The sequence below is a fragment of the Echinops telfairi genome, unplaced genomic scaffold (assembly GCF_000313985.2).
Source record: "Echinops telfairi isolate 266 unplaced genomic scaffold, ASM31398v2 ScPeMD7_7424;HRSCAF=8462, whole genome shotgun sequence".
In the NCBI taxonomy this organism is placed as follows: Eukaryota; Metazoa; Chordata; class Mammalia; order Afrosoricida; family Tenrecidae; genus Echinops; species Echinops telfairi.
The window spans coordinates 19,997,430-20,012,428 of record NW_022111324.1 but is presented as its reverse complement, the minus strand read 5'-3'; positions in this window follow the sequence as shown (position 1 = coordinate 20,012,428).

Here is a 14,999-nt window from a genome sequence, read left to right as displayed (position 1 = left end):
AGCTCTTAACCAATTAACATCACAGGATGCCATCTTGATCCCATCTCTACAACTCTAAGGGGCTACTGCCACTTCTATCCCTATTTCCCCTTTCTCTTTCTTAACCTCGAGTGCCCTAAGAGCTTGCTTTCTCTTATTTATATAGCCCTGATATTTAACAAGGATCCTCGGTGGCAGTGGTTAACTGCCTAGCTGATAAACTCACCAGCTGATCAGGGGGAGGCGAGGCAGTGTTCTGATTGGCTGCCTTGGAACCCAATGGGGCAGTTCTCGCCTATAGGATTGCTATGATTTGGAATCTACTTGTTGGCCATCACCAGACATTCTTTTTTTTTTTTTTAAGTTTGTCACTTTATTGAGATATCTGATTTCCTTTACAGTTGTATAGTTTTTTACATACACACCCCACTCAAATTTTGTTAGACAAACCCCAGAGTATTTCTCCTTCTTTTTTAAAAAATCATTTTATTAGGGGCTCATATGACTCTTATCACAATCCACAATCCATACATACATCAATTGTGTAAAGCACATTTGTACATTCATTGCCCTCATCATTCTCAAAACATTTCCTTTCCACTGAAGCCCCCCCGCATTAGGTCCTCATTTTTCCCCTCTCTCCCCGCTCCCCCCTCCCTCATGAGCCCTTGATAATTCATAATTTATTATTTTGTCATATCTTGCCCTGTCCGACGTCTCCCTTCATCCACTTTTCTGTTGTCTGTCCCCCAGGGAGGAGGTCACATGTAGATCCTTGTCATTGATTCCCTCTTTCCAACCCACTCTCCCTCTACCCTCCCAGTCTCGCCACTCACACCACTGGTCCTGACGGGATCGCCCGCCCTGGATTCCCTGTGTTTCCAGTTCCTATCTGTACCAGTGTACATCCTCTGGTCTAGCCAGACTTGCAGATCACCAGACACTCTTGTCAACTAACAGCACATGTCATGTGTAAGAAACCCTGGTAGCGCAGTGGTTAAGTGCTTGCTGTAGGGAAGGGTTGCTGTAAGGGAGAAAGATTTTAAACCTGCTTTTGTAAAGAATTACAACCTCGGAATCCTTATGGAGGCAGTTCGACTCTGACTTCACAGCAGTGGGTGTGGCTTGGAGTTTGGGTCATGGGCATTAATGATGCTCACAAACTACTTATGGAAACAATGTAGTTTATGTCAGCAATGAACAATCCAGCCTATGGTACCCAATCCATATTTAACTTTTCTAAAATTTAGTTTTGTTATTGAAGCTTGTTCAAGAGTTCCTAATAGTAAAGCTGCTTTATCAAACTGAAAAAACCCTGTTAGGATAATGGGAAAAGTTAAATGGACAAAGAAAATGACATCAAGTTCAATTCATCATCTTCTCCATCCAAATGTATGAAAAATGTATATTGCAGGAGATAATTTTCTCCTAGAGTAGTGCAGTAAGAAAGGCGGTTATCACATTACAGATGGGAAAGGCTTACTGCATCACCAGAGTCCTCATCCCTGGAGGGATGTGACTCTGTCTGTGGTTTCTCATTCCAGAAAGAAACATTCTTAATCCTTTTGGAAATTCATGACATAAGCATTTTAAAAACACTTCAGTAAGAAGCGGGAGAGAGGCCGGAGGACTTTCTGCTCCCGGGAAGAGTCACACTCTCAGAAACATACGAGGACAATTCTAATCGGTCCTGGAGAGTCGCTTTGGGTCAGCATGAACTGGACAGCAGTGAGTTTGGTTTTGGGGTTTGACACTTTTAAAACAACTTGGGAATTTTGCATAACTTCTGCTATATTTGAGACTTCCTTTTTCCAAGAGTGAAGTCTTCACTTTCCTAAGTTATGACTTAATCCTGTGCGTCCAGATTTGATAGTCCTTGTTCCCGGGCAGCTGCATTTGGTAGCAAGAGCCACCATACGAGCACCCAGCGTGGCAGTTATTATTCTAAGAGTATTCAACTTAGGAAACGGTAAGTGATAGAATTAGTTACAAAAGGGCTTTTAAGCTCCAGTTAGAAAACATAACTTGAAAAATAAAGGCACAGCTTGATATGTTGGCTACTTTTCATAAAAAGTGCTATCAATTGATTGATAGACACTGTATTATAAACCTTATACACTGACCCTAAAATAGAACCACTTTTACACAAATAACTTTTGGAGCTGACTTACATCTAAACATAAATCCTAGTAATATTTGCAAGGACCTGCTTGCATTTCTTATCAATTTTACTTCAGAAATATACCCAGGAGAAAGTCAGGGTTTCTTAAAGATTCAAAATAAATTTACTGATGTCCTTCAAAATTTGATGGCTTGAACATACTTGTTTATCTCCTCTATCTCCCCAATTACCTCTAAAAGTACAATAAAAGACCAGAAAAGGTGGGAGATGAGATGATAACAAATAAGAAAAACTTTTTCTTTATTTTATGAACAAATCTGTTATTTAGTTATTTATTTTTAAGATCATTTTATTGCGGGCTCTTAGAGCTCTTTCAACAATTCATACATCAATTGTATCACGCATATTTGAACATATGTTGCCTTCGTTATTTTCTAAACATTTACTTTCTATCTGAGCCATTGGTATCAGCTCCTCTTTTTGCCCTCCCTCCCCTACTCCCACCCTCATGACCCCTTGATAAAATATAAATTATTATTATTTTCACATCTTAAACTGATCGCTGTTTCACAAATGAGAAATTTTTAGAAGATAGCAGTTAAAAAAAAGGATGAGTAGTAATCGATTTACCTAAAGAGAGAAAAAATAAATTAACTATTTTTTGAAATGAAAGGCTTGGTGTGATAGTGGGCTGCCCATTGAGCTGCTAATCACGGGCCAGAGGTTCAAACCACCAAGTGCTTCACAGGAGAAAGATGAGGCTGTTTTCCCCTATTTGAAAAATCAACTCTTTTTAATATGACCAGACAATTGATTAAGTCTCCGGAAGATCCTTTCTGTCTACAGTTTAGAGACTCGAACAGCTTTACTATCAGAGAGAGATTATTGTAAACTTGATTATGGGGATCAAACCATGGTACAATATGACACCCAACCTGAATTTGCTCTAGGCTCAAATATTCCTCACTTGTTCCACAACAGAAACTTCTTCTCCAGCTTTTAAAATAATGTTGGTGGTCTTTTGTTTCTTACTATTTATTTTTATTTTTATCTTGATATTATTATTATTTTCTTATTTCTGTTTCATTTTGTTTTTCATTGTTTTTGCTAGGTTTCCCAGTTTATGAAGCACACAGGAGTGGATGCATAGAGACAATAATGGATGCAATGGTTTATCAGGAAGTCAGGGAGGGAAGAGGGTGAGGGTAACTGGGGAGTAATTAATAAATGTGAGAGGGGGAAGGGAACATTAGAACTGATTGTGATTATGTATATATAACTCTTTTAAAAAGCAACTTATGATATATGAATATTATATCAAGGAAACTACTTGGGAAAAAAAAGAAAAGAAAGATACCAAGGTTGACCAGTGGTTACCATGGGTGAAGGAGGAAGCATTGCTTAGGGGGCATTGTGCTGATGCTAATGGTGGTGGAATATTGTGGAAAAGGCTATCAACAAGGGTTGCACAAGAAGAAGCATATAACCCGTGGCACTGAATGGAGAAGCTGTTGATTTGGAGAATATTTTGTTGTGTATATTTTTGCCACAATTTAAAAATTGTACTAATAACAGTGAGTACAAGGATGAAGACAATGATATAAAGTTGATTGTGGTAATGATGGGACAACTCTTCTGGATATGGATAAGCTATTAAATTGTATGATTGATGAACCATATGCCAATAAAACTGTCTTAAAAAGCAAATATATAAAAAAAGTGATAAATTCCTTTAAAAAAGTATAATAGCTATTCGAAAAATACTAACAGTAGGTTGGAAAAGAAAGTTGAGGCTACTTTTCAGAAAGACAGTCTCATCTTTCTCCCATAGAGTTGCTGGGTGATGGGTTTGAACTGCCAACCTTCTGGTTAGTTGTCTAACACTTACCCAACAGTGCCACAGCTCTATAGTGACCTAAACATGTGGGGAAACCATTGCAATGAATTGCTGATTGGCAAAATCTCTATAGATGGTACTTAGGCAAATTCTTTTGAAATAAAATGTGCATGTTCTTTAACCCAGATGTTCCATTTGTAGGAATTTATCTCTCTTTTTAAAATCATTTTATTATGGGCTCATACAACTGTCACAATCCATACATACATCAATTGTGTAAAGCACACTTGTACATTCGTTGCCTGTAGGGATTTATCTTATACATATAGTTATTCTGTATAAAAGGGCTATAACAGAAGGCTGGAAATGTACCAAATGTCCTCAGTAGGAAACTGGTCAAAATACTCGGTTGCATTCATATGAGGGAATACTATACAGCTATTTAAATAAAATGACATTCTGTTCTAGATATGCTCGTATTGAATGATTGCTAACTCTAAAAACCAAACTCACTGCCATCGAGTTGATGCCAACTCACAATGCTACAGTATACCGAAAAAAGTATGATGTGGAATTGTGTGCTAGTGTAAACCCAAAGCTCACTGCTATCAAGTTGATTCTGATCCATCTTGACCCTATAGGACCCACAGGGGTTCCAAGGCTGTCCATTTGTATGGGAGCAGAAAGCCTCATCTTTCTCCTGCAGAGTGGCTCTTGAGTTTGAACTGCTGACCGTGTGAACTGCAGCCCTGCACACGACCTACTATGCCTCCAGGGCTCCTTGTGTACTTATATTTAGAGAGACACGAGAATTGATACGTAATGGTGATTCTCTGCAAAAAGGGGAAGGGGTGGCTAGGGCATGAACTGAAGGAATATCTTCAATGTGTACCCCGTTATACATTTTAAATTTATATTGATTACAATTTAACTTGACTAAAAAAAATCACAATTTCCAATCAAAATTATTTCAGGAATGATTCAGAGAATAGGTTTGGAATTCTCTGAATCATTCCTAAATCCATTAGTTTTTGGTTGGTTTTTTTTTTTTTGGCCAAAATATCCAAAATTAGACCCTGCCATGTAATAAATAATGCTCTGGAATATACTATTTTATTACAACAACCAAGTATATATTGTTCTCTTTTTGACGATCAGTTATCAGGCTGTATCAACAGCTTAAAGAATCCCCGAGCCCTGGTGGTGGTGGGCTACGATCCAAATGGTAGGCATTTTGAAACCATCAACAGCTCCTCGGGAGCAAGACTGGGCTTTCTCTCTTGTAAACAGTTCAAGGCTCAGAAACACACTGAGGGTCACTATCAGTCAGCATTGACTTGACAACAGTGAGAGGTGGTGCAGTGGTTAAAGTCATCAGCTGCTCCCCAAAGGTCAACTGTCTGAACCTCCCTCCACCCCACCCCCACCCCCTGCCCCTCCAAGGAAGAACGATGTGGCAAACGTGTCCGGTAAAGATTTCCGCTTTGGGAGTCAGAATCGCCTCAACAGCAGGGTTCATGGATTTTGGTGTTGATGGCCTTTGATCAGATGCTTCATCATAGCGGTTGTGGTTGTACCCCTCTTTACCAACCACCCATGCCAGCTGGCATTCGTTTTGGCCCATCTTCAGAGCACAACTGTACTCCGTAAGGTTCTCAGCTGGGGCTTTCTGAAGCAGATGGCTAAGCCTTTCATTCAAGGCACGTTGGAGTGTTGGTCTGAGGGACACACCAGCCTTTGTCTTAGCAGTCAAGTGCACAACCAATTGCCCTTCTCAGGTCCTCCTCCTACCAGGCACCCAAGCAAAACCATTCTGCTGGTGAGTGGATGTGGCTCAAAGAGACCCTCTAGGACACGGTAGAACTGCCCCTGTGGGTTTCCAAAACTGTAACTCTTTAAGGGAGCAGAAAGCTTCATCTTTCTCCCATGGAGTGGCTGGTGGTTTCAAACTGTTGACCTTGTGGTTAGCAACCCACAATGTGTCAGGACTCTCCCCATTTTGCCCTGTGTTCCCATTTCCTTTCTTCCAATTTTTCTACCCTTATCTGCCTTCTTATCTTTGATTTGGGGCAAATGTCCTTTCAATCTTGTATAATTGATGGTTGCTTATATGATAGGCCTGTGTCTTGTTGATTAAGAGTTGGTTTTCAGGAATGACTTCAGGTCAGATGGGTGTCTAGGGTCACAGTCTTGGGGGTTTCCCTGGTTCTGTCAGACCAGTGAGTCTGGTCTGGTTTTGTGAATTTGGTTTTTCTGTTCCACATTTTTCTTCTGCTCTGTCCTGCACCCTTTGTTGTGATCCCAGACAGAGGGGTGTGTAATGGTAGCTGGATCCTAACTAGTTCTTCTGGTCTCTGGATCATGTGGCTCACATGGTCTTTTAGTCCTTTGGACTAAATGCTCCCTTGGGTCTGGTTTTCTTTACTCTCCTTTGCTCTGGATGAGAAGAGACCAATAGTTTTGCCTTCATCACTTGCAAGCTTACAGCAGACTGTAGAATATTGGCTTTGTCAACTGCGTTGTGCCTAGAGGCTGTCAATGAACATGGCCCCTGTAGCCACACCCCCTTATGCGATGTATTACAATTCAGACTCTGCCTGTGGCTATCCTCCCTTCGGAGGGGGTTCTCTACTGTACTAATGGGTAGGATTCCTGTGGGAATTAAAACCTGGCTTTTGTAGAGCTGAGGAGCCCTGGTGGCCTTCAAGCCTAGTAACTTTGTTCTGCAAAGTGGCTGTGTCTGCGACGTTTCCATAAGTGTGCCCGTGTGTGCTTTGTTGTCTGCATTAATATACATGTAAACACCTACAATTGTGAATGTAGAAACATCCACAACCAAACCTATATCTGCAGGGTGTGTGTGCCGCCTCACACCTTCCCACACCTCTTTGACATTTGTGTACGGCCAGGCTGACAAGAGAAGCAAATCCAGTGATACTCACATATGTGTAAGAAAGAGCTTTATGGCAAGAAGTATATATCAGGACGACATCCCAGCCCAGTCCAACTCAAGTCCAGAAGTCAGATACCCTGTTTCCCCGAAAACAAGACAGTGTCTTATATTAATTTTGCTCCCAAAGATGTGCTAGGTCTTATTTTCAGGGGATATCTTATTTTTCCATGAATAAGAATTCGGTACACATTTATTGTTTATTGTTTTATTAAAAGAGACCTCGAACTTCCTGTCTGCTCCGGATGTGTTGCGGCCAACAGTGAGCTGCCTGGGGCGCCCGCAGCTACGGCCCAGAGTCCAGAGTTACGGTAGCTTCGGAGGGGCTTATTTTTGGGGGGGGTGTCTTATTTTCTGGGGGATGCCTTATATTTCAGTGAGAGGCAAAACTGTAAGCAGGTCTTATTTTGGGGGGATGTCTTACTTTCGGGGAAACAGGGTACTAGTCCAGAAGTCTCTCCTCAGACTCACGAAGCCACACAGTCCCATGGATCCAAAAGCGGTGGTTGCATCTCCAGGGCTCTGGCAGCAACAAGGGTTCGCTAGCAGGGAGGTGAAGGCAGAGAAAGTAATGGTTCCCAGAACCCTCCTTATGAGAAGGCAACGCCCACAGGGAGTCACCATCAGGCTGCGCCCTGATTGACAGGTTGAATACCACCCCTGCACTTTTATATATCTTCAACTTGATGTGAAATTATGTAACTACCACAGCATTCTTATCTCCCTATGCATTCATTCATACATTTTTGCTTGTTGATACTATTGTTGTACATTGTCTGTGCTATAACAATGACCATAGTTACCCTGTGATCTTTTTATCGATTAAAACTCCTCAATATTTACCCCAAGCCCAAAATCGAACCCCTTGCCATTGAGTTGGCTCCAACTCAAAGCAGCCCCAGAGGGTCTGAGACTGTATATCTCTGTGGGTGCAGATGGCCTCTGGGTCTCCCAGGGGGCTCCTGGTGGGTTTGAGTCATCAATCTTGTTAGCCAGCCAATGACTAACCGACAGCACCACCGGGCTCCTTACCTTTATTCCCAAAGAAACAATATTAGGGTTGGGGCAGGGTGATCTGGGACTTAGTCATTGTTTTCCCACTAAACTACAACAAACCACTCAGCATTCATTTCTGTATCCAGTTTCTTTCGCGTTAAAATTTGGAATTTTCTAATATGTGCCCCTGGTTTTCTTATAGGTTTAGCCTGAGGATTAAATAGCATTACATAAATAAAGTAATATACATTTTTGTGACACCTGAGGAACTCACACCAATGCCCTGCCTAATGGAAATATATGTATTGAGGTAACATCACATGGAAAGAAATATCAAAGTCAGGGAGAGCTTGTGTTAAAAAGTCAAAATAAATTTCAAAAGAGTTGACTCCGTGGCAGTGAGTTTGGATTTAGAGTTTTAGGAAAGGTTTGCAGGATGAGGTGAAAAACATGTGAAACTGTCCACTACAGGCTAGGAACTAAGCACAAGTAAGCCAGTGATTACCTTGCATATTGGGTACTCCATCCCTGTCAAGGATAGTAAAGTTGAAAAGAGTCTTTGATTCTGTAGGAAGGTGCTGTGGGGCTGGGGGAGAGAGGGATGCCTGCCATAATGAAATTGTTTAGTATAGATAGGTTAGTAAGCACAGGAAACCGATGCTTACTGTGCCTTTTGGGCACTCCAGCCCTGCCCAAGCCCATTAGATGGATGCTTTTTAGATTGACTTGTGCTTATTCTGAATTTGTCCCACCACACTTGTCTTCCACTTCACCGTATTACCATCCCCTGGCTAGGCCTGCCCTTCCCATGACGAGGTCCACCTCCTGGACATTGGACTGGATCCACCTTGCTCCAAAGGGAATTCAGGTAAACTTACCTGGCCAGCAGTGATGTCGGTTCATCTTATTTTTTTCAGAGCTGTTCTTACAGTGAATCTAAAGGAACATATTATGTGCACTCCCTTTTCAAAACCTCATTCTCCTGCCACATATCTGCAATATCTTAGGGAGGCAGCTACCTAATGAATGACATATATATATATATAGTCATCTTTTAAACCTCATGGCCAACCTGAAGGGCAAAGCCACACCCATCTCATAAACACAAACCCTTCTTCCCTGACTGCTTTTCCTGTGATGTTGTTTCCACCTGGCGTCACCTGCACACGTCCACTTCCCGATAGACAGGGCCCCAGTGTGATTTCCTCAGGTTCCACACAACCCCTAAGGGACAGCCAAATGAATTCTTACATACAAATGAGTTGGCTTCAAATGAGAGACGACACCTATTCAATTAACCATCTAACATGTGTTACACGACCAGCAAACAGAAGTCTAAGTCTAAAAATAGCATGCAAGTTCTAGAGAGGGATGGAGACAAAAAAAAATCCAGGAATAAAGTGTACTCGGAGGATAAAAACAAACAAGCAAACAACCCTTCATCTACCAGGATGGCATTTGTTTTCTATTGAACACTCTCCAACAGAGTTGGACTGAGAACGCATTAATAAGAAATTACATTTCACCAGGAAGAAACTAACTTAAACTGAAGCTAGTGTAAAATGACATATATAAACCTAGGAATTGTAACATGCTAGAAATCTTTGCTCAAGTGAAAAAGAATTGTGTTACCATTTTTTTAAGCATGAAAAAGAGCCTAGAAAAGTAATTGTCCAGGCATGCAAAATCCTCCTAGAGTTAAAACAGAAATGTTCCGTATGTGGAAACTGTCCATTTATCTGACTCACCCCAAGTAATCACCTGAGTTGTACGCATACTCCAAATGAGTCTGTTTACCAGGAATGGTGGGGTGGGGGGTTGGAGAGGGGGAGAATGAGCTGCTGTCTAGATGGAGGAGAAAGTCCAGGGGGGAAAGACGGGGACTTCTATTGCTATAAAGAGTTACAGAAACCCACAGGGGCAGTTCACTAGAAGTTGAAATCAACTCAATGGTGGTGAGTTTGGAGTTTTTCAGTTTTATTTTGATTAGTCCCCTGCCCATTTCGTTGGTTAGTTCTCAGGTTCCTCTTACTAGCATGATTAAATTTCTTAGCTTGCAAAGCCAAGCTAGGACTAGTCTCAATGTCTGCTGTACCCCACGAGGGCCTTCCCAAAGGAACTAGATTCCCTCATGCTCATGATTACATCTGGCATCTGGGTGCTTTTGCAAGCCAAAGACTAACCCTTTTTGGTGTGTGCTGAATAGGATTTCTGGAAAGCACTGTGTTGCCAGCTGGCATTGCCTTTTTCATGGTATTTTCTACTTGGCATCTTGTTCATGTCTAACGTCTTGCAACAGACCAGAAGCTCCTTGAAGACAAGGTGCGCTTCCAATTTGTAGTCTTTCATTGCCACTATGCCTGTATCTTGCAGGGAGAAGGTTTTCATAGTCTATAATGAATCAACGATGAACAATATTGATAATGGACAAGTTGCTTTTCCAAAGTCCTTGGATTAAAATTGCTGTAGTATTAAACCTTTAAATTTGTGGTCATAGCTCTTTTCCTCCAGAAATCCCTTTCCTTTTAATCTTTTATTTACTTAATCCTTATTTATTTAGCTTTTTAAAGGTACACAATAGGATAAACCTTGAGTACAGGAGCGGACCACCAGGTGTGACGCCCCAAGCTGTGCTGACCCTGTTATGTTGTATCTGTTCTTAACCCAGTAGGAGTACGAGCAGGTGTTTTCTCTTCACTGCCAAGTTTCAAATTTGTAGATGGGGACCCTACCTTCAATTTCATCACACCTTTCATATGCTGTTCTGCATCTAGCATAAACTCACACTTACCAAATTCTTCCTACCTGCCAGCACTTCACATCTATTTAATCATTTAACCTTCCTAGTGATTATATGGAGTAGGTAATGCACTAAAATAGTTTGCTCAAGGTCACCGAGATAGATGCAGCAGTATGAGGATTTGACCCCCAGCAAGCTTGCTGCCGAGCCCGTAGTCTCAATCACTGCACTTTCCTTCCTCCGAGACAGAAAACTGGATAGATTGACAGCATCATGATAGATAAAAGGTTGAAGTTGGTAAGGATTTCTCTTGCTTAGACTCACAATCACATTCATGGATGCAGCAGTCAAGGAATCAAATGATTTATTGCACTGAACAAATCTGTTGTACGTGACCTCCTTAAAATATTAAAGAGCAAAGATGTCTACGGTGTACCTGAGTCATGCCATAGTATCTTCACTTGCCTCGTATGCATGTGAAAGCTAGACAATGAATCTGGAGACCAGAAAATAATCGATGCATTTGAATGATGGTGTTGGCAAAGAATACTGTGAACTCCCATGGACTACCAGACAAACAAAGAAATCTGCCTCGGAGGAAGTACAGCCAGAATGTGCCTTACAAGCTAGAATGGTGAGACTTTGAAGTACTTTAGACATGCTTTCAGGAGAGACCAGTCTCTAGAAAGGACATCCTGTTGAGCAAAGGGTTAGCGAAGAACAGGAAGATCCTCAATGAGATGTGTTGGCACGGTGGCTGGAACAATGAGCTCAGTCATGACAAGCATCATGAGGCGGTATCGGACCAAGCAGGGCTTTGTTCTGCTGTGCATAAACTTGCTGTGAGTTGAAACCAACTTGACAGTATCTAAAACATTACATATAGGTGAGAGGATTGAAAAAGTTCATGAAAAAATTCCAATATCTTTTAATTCCATTTTATATGAAAATTTTGAAGGCTATATATATCCTGAATAACTGGTTTGATTTAAAAAGAAATTAAAGGCATGAATTTGGTAAACAATGTTTTGTTATACTTAGATAGAAGAGATCTCCTCCCCTCCCCCAACCCCATTCGTCGTCCTACCTCAGGAGAGAGATGAGGCAGTCTGCTGTTGTAAAGATTACAGCTTTGGAAGCCCCATGGGGCAGTTCGACTCTGTTCTCCAGGGCTGCTATGAACCAGAACAGAGTTGACAGCAGTGGGCTGGTTTCTGATGTATTATTTATATTCCGAAAACACTTCTCTTAGAACTATGATGCAGTCCTTAGATAGTACACATAATTGGTAACTAATTGAGAGGTTGTCAATTTGGACACACCCAGATATGCCTTAGAAGAAATCTGCTTTTAAAAGGTCGTATGTCTTAAAACCACCATTTGTCTGTCAGTTTGTCATAGTGCTGTGACTTGTGTGCTGCTGTAATGCTGACAGTTATGTCACCAGTATATGAAAAACTAGCAGGGTCACCCAAAGTGAACAGGGTTCAGCAGAGATTCCAGACTAAGAGCAGACTACAAAGAAGGAACAGGCTGTCAGAGCAATTAATCATTGGAAATCTTATGGGCAACACTGAAGCATTGTCAGATAATGAAGGTCTAGTTAATAGAAGCAGAACATCGTCAGAAATAGAACCAGAAAATGAGACCTTCAGGTCAGAAAACACTCAGAATATGCCTTCTCAAAGTAGAGTCTACCATAATGATGGAGTAAAGCCTGCAGGGGTGAAGCCTTGGGACCTTCATTTGCTGATGAGGCATGGTGCAAAATGAGAAGAAACAGCTGCACACGTCAGTTAATATTTGGAATTTGGATTGTATCAAGTATGAATCTGGGAAAATTGCAAGTAGTCAAAAATGAAGTTGAATGCATAAAATTTGATATTCTAGGAGTTCATGACCTGAAATGAACTGGCATTGACCATTATGAATCAGAAAGTCATACGGTTTGCTATGCCAGAAGGACACAATCAAGAGGAATGGGTATTTCAAGATCTATCTTGAAGTATAATACTGTCTGTAATTGGATAATATCTATTTGAATACAAGGAAATCCAGTTAATAAAGCTATTATGCAAAATTATGCACCAACTACTAAAGCTAGTGTTACAGAAATAGAAGAATTCTCTCAACCTCTTCAGGCTGAAATTGATTAAACATACAATCAAGATGCATCGATAATTATTGGTGACTGGAACCAAAAGTTGGAAACAAAGAGGAGGGAACAATTGTTGGAAAATATGGTCTTGGTGATAGAAATGAAGCTGGAGTTCAAATGATAGAATTCTGCAAGATCAGTGACTTCTTCATCACAAATATCTTTTTCAACAATGCAAAAGGCAACTATACAGATGGACTTCTCCAAATGAAATACACAGAAATCAAATTGAATACATCTGTGGGAAAAGAAATGGGAGAAGCTCATTATCAGTAGCTATAAGGAGTCCAGGGTTGACTGTGATAAAAGAATATCAAATGCTCATATGTAAATTCAGGATAAAGGTGAAGAAAATCAAAAGGAGTCCACAAGCACCAATATATGACCTTGAGTATATCCCACCCAAATTTCAAAAAACATCTCGAGAACATATTTGACACATTGACCACTAATGACAGAAGACATGATGTGCTGTATGATGATATCAAGAATGTTCTACATGAAGAAAGCAAAAGATGCAATTAAAGTAGATAGCAATAGAAACTCTGAAATTTGCTCTTAGTCATAGAGTAGCTAAGGCAAATGAAAAGATGAAGTAAATGAGCTGAATAAAAAATTTCAAAGGGCAGTTCAAGAAGACAAATTAAAATATTATATTGAAATATGCACAAAGAGTTAGAAAACCAAAAAGAAAGAATGTGCTCAGTATATCTTAAACTGATAGAACCAAAGAAAAAAATCAAGCCATGAGTTGCAATATTGAAAGATTGTATTGGCAAAATATTGAATGATGCATGAAGCATTGAAAAAAGATGGAAAGAATACCCAGAATCATGGTACCCAAAAGAACCAGTTAACATTCAACCATTTCAAGAGGTAGCATATGGTCCAGAACCAACGGAACGGGAGCAAGACGTCCAAGCTGTACTAAGAGCATTAGTCGGAAACAAGGCTCCAGGATTCGATGGAATATCAATAGAAAGGTTTCAATAAGCTAATTAAGCACTGGAAACACCTGCTTTTCTAAGTCAGGAAATTTGGAAAACGGCAACTGGTTCACTGACTGGAGGATAACCATATTTGTTCCCATTTCAAAGAAAGGTGAACTAACAATGCTCAAATTATAGAACAATAGTAGTCATATCACATGCAAGTAAAACTTTGCTGAAAATCATTCAACAATGGTTGCAACAGCAATATATATTAACAAGGAGCTGCCACAGGTTCAGGCCAGATTCAGAAGAGAACGTGGAACAAAGGTTATCATTGCTGGTGTCATTGCTGGATCTTGGCTGAAAGCAGAGAATACCAGAAAGATTTGACTGCCTGGATCTTAATAAACTATGGATAACCTTGAGAAGAATGGGAATTCCAGAACATTTTCTTGTGCTTATGTGGAACCATGGATAGAGAGGCAGTTTTTTAATAGAACAAGGGGATGCTGCATAGTTAAAAATCAGGAAAGGTGTGTGACAGGGCTAAATACTCTCACCACAGTTATTCAGCCTATACGATGAGCAAATAATCAGCGAATCTGGCTTATATGAAAAAGAATGCTGCATCAGGATTAGAGGAAGGCTATTAACTTTGGAAGTGAAGATGATACGAACTTGCTTGTTGAATGTGAGGAAGACTTGAAGATCAAGGATTGCAGCCTTCAGTATGGATCACAACTCAATGTCAGGATGACCCAAATCCTCACAACTAGACTCATAGGTAACATTATGATAAATGGGAAAAAGGTTGAAGTTGTCAAAGATTTTGTCTTACCTGGATCCACAATTGCTCATGGAAGCAGTAGTCAAGAGATCAAAAGACATATCGCATTAGGTAAATCTGCTGCATAAGACCTCTTTAGAGTATTGAAGAGCAGAGATGTTACTTTGAGGACTAAGGTGTGCCTGACACAAACTGTAGTGTTTTCAATTGTCTCATATGCATGGGAAAGTTTTACATGGAATAAAGAAGACTGAAGAATGGATGCATTTGAGTTATGGTGCTGGTGAAGAATATTTAAACTATCATGGACTACAAAAAGAACAGGTCAATCTGTCTTAGAAGAAGTACACCCAGAATTTATAGAGGTCTAGATAAAGACATGTGCACATGCAAATACATTTATATGAGGATGGGGAAATAGATCTACGTGCATATATTTACAGGTTTAGTATTAAGGTAGCAGAAGGACATTGGGCCTCCACTCAAGTACTCCCTCAA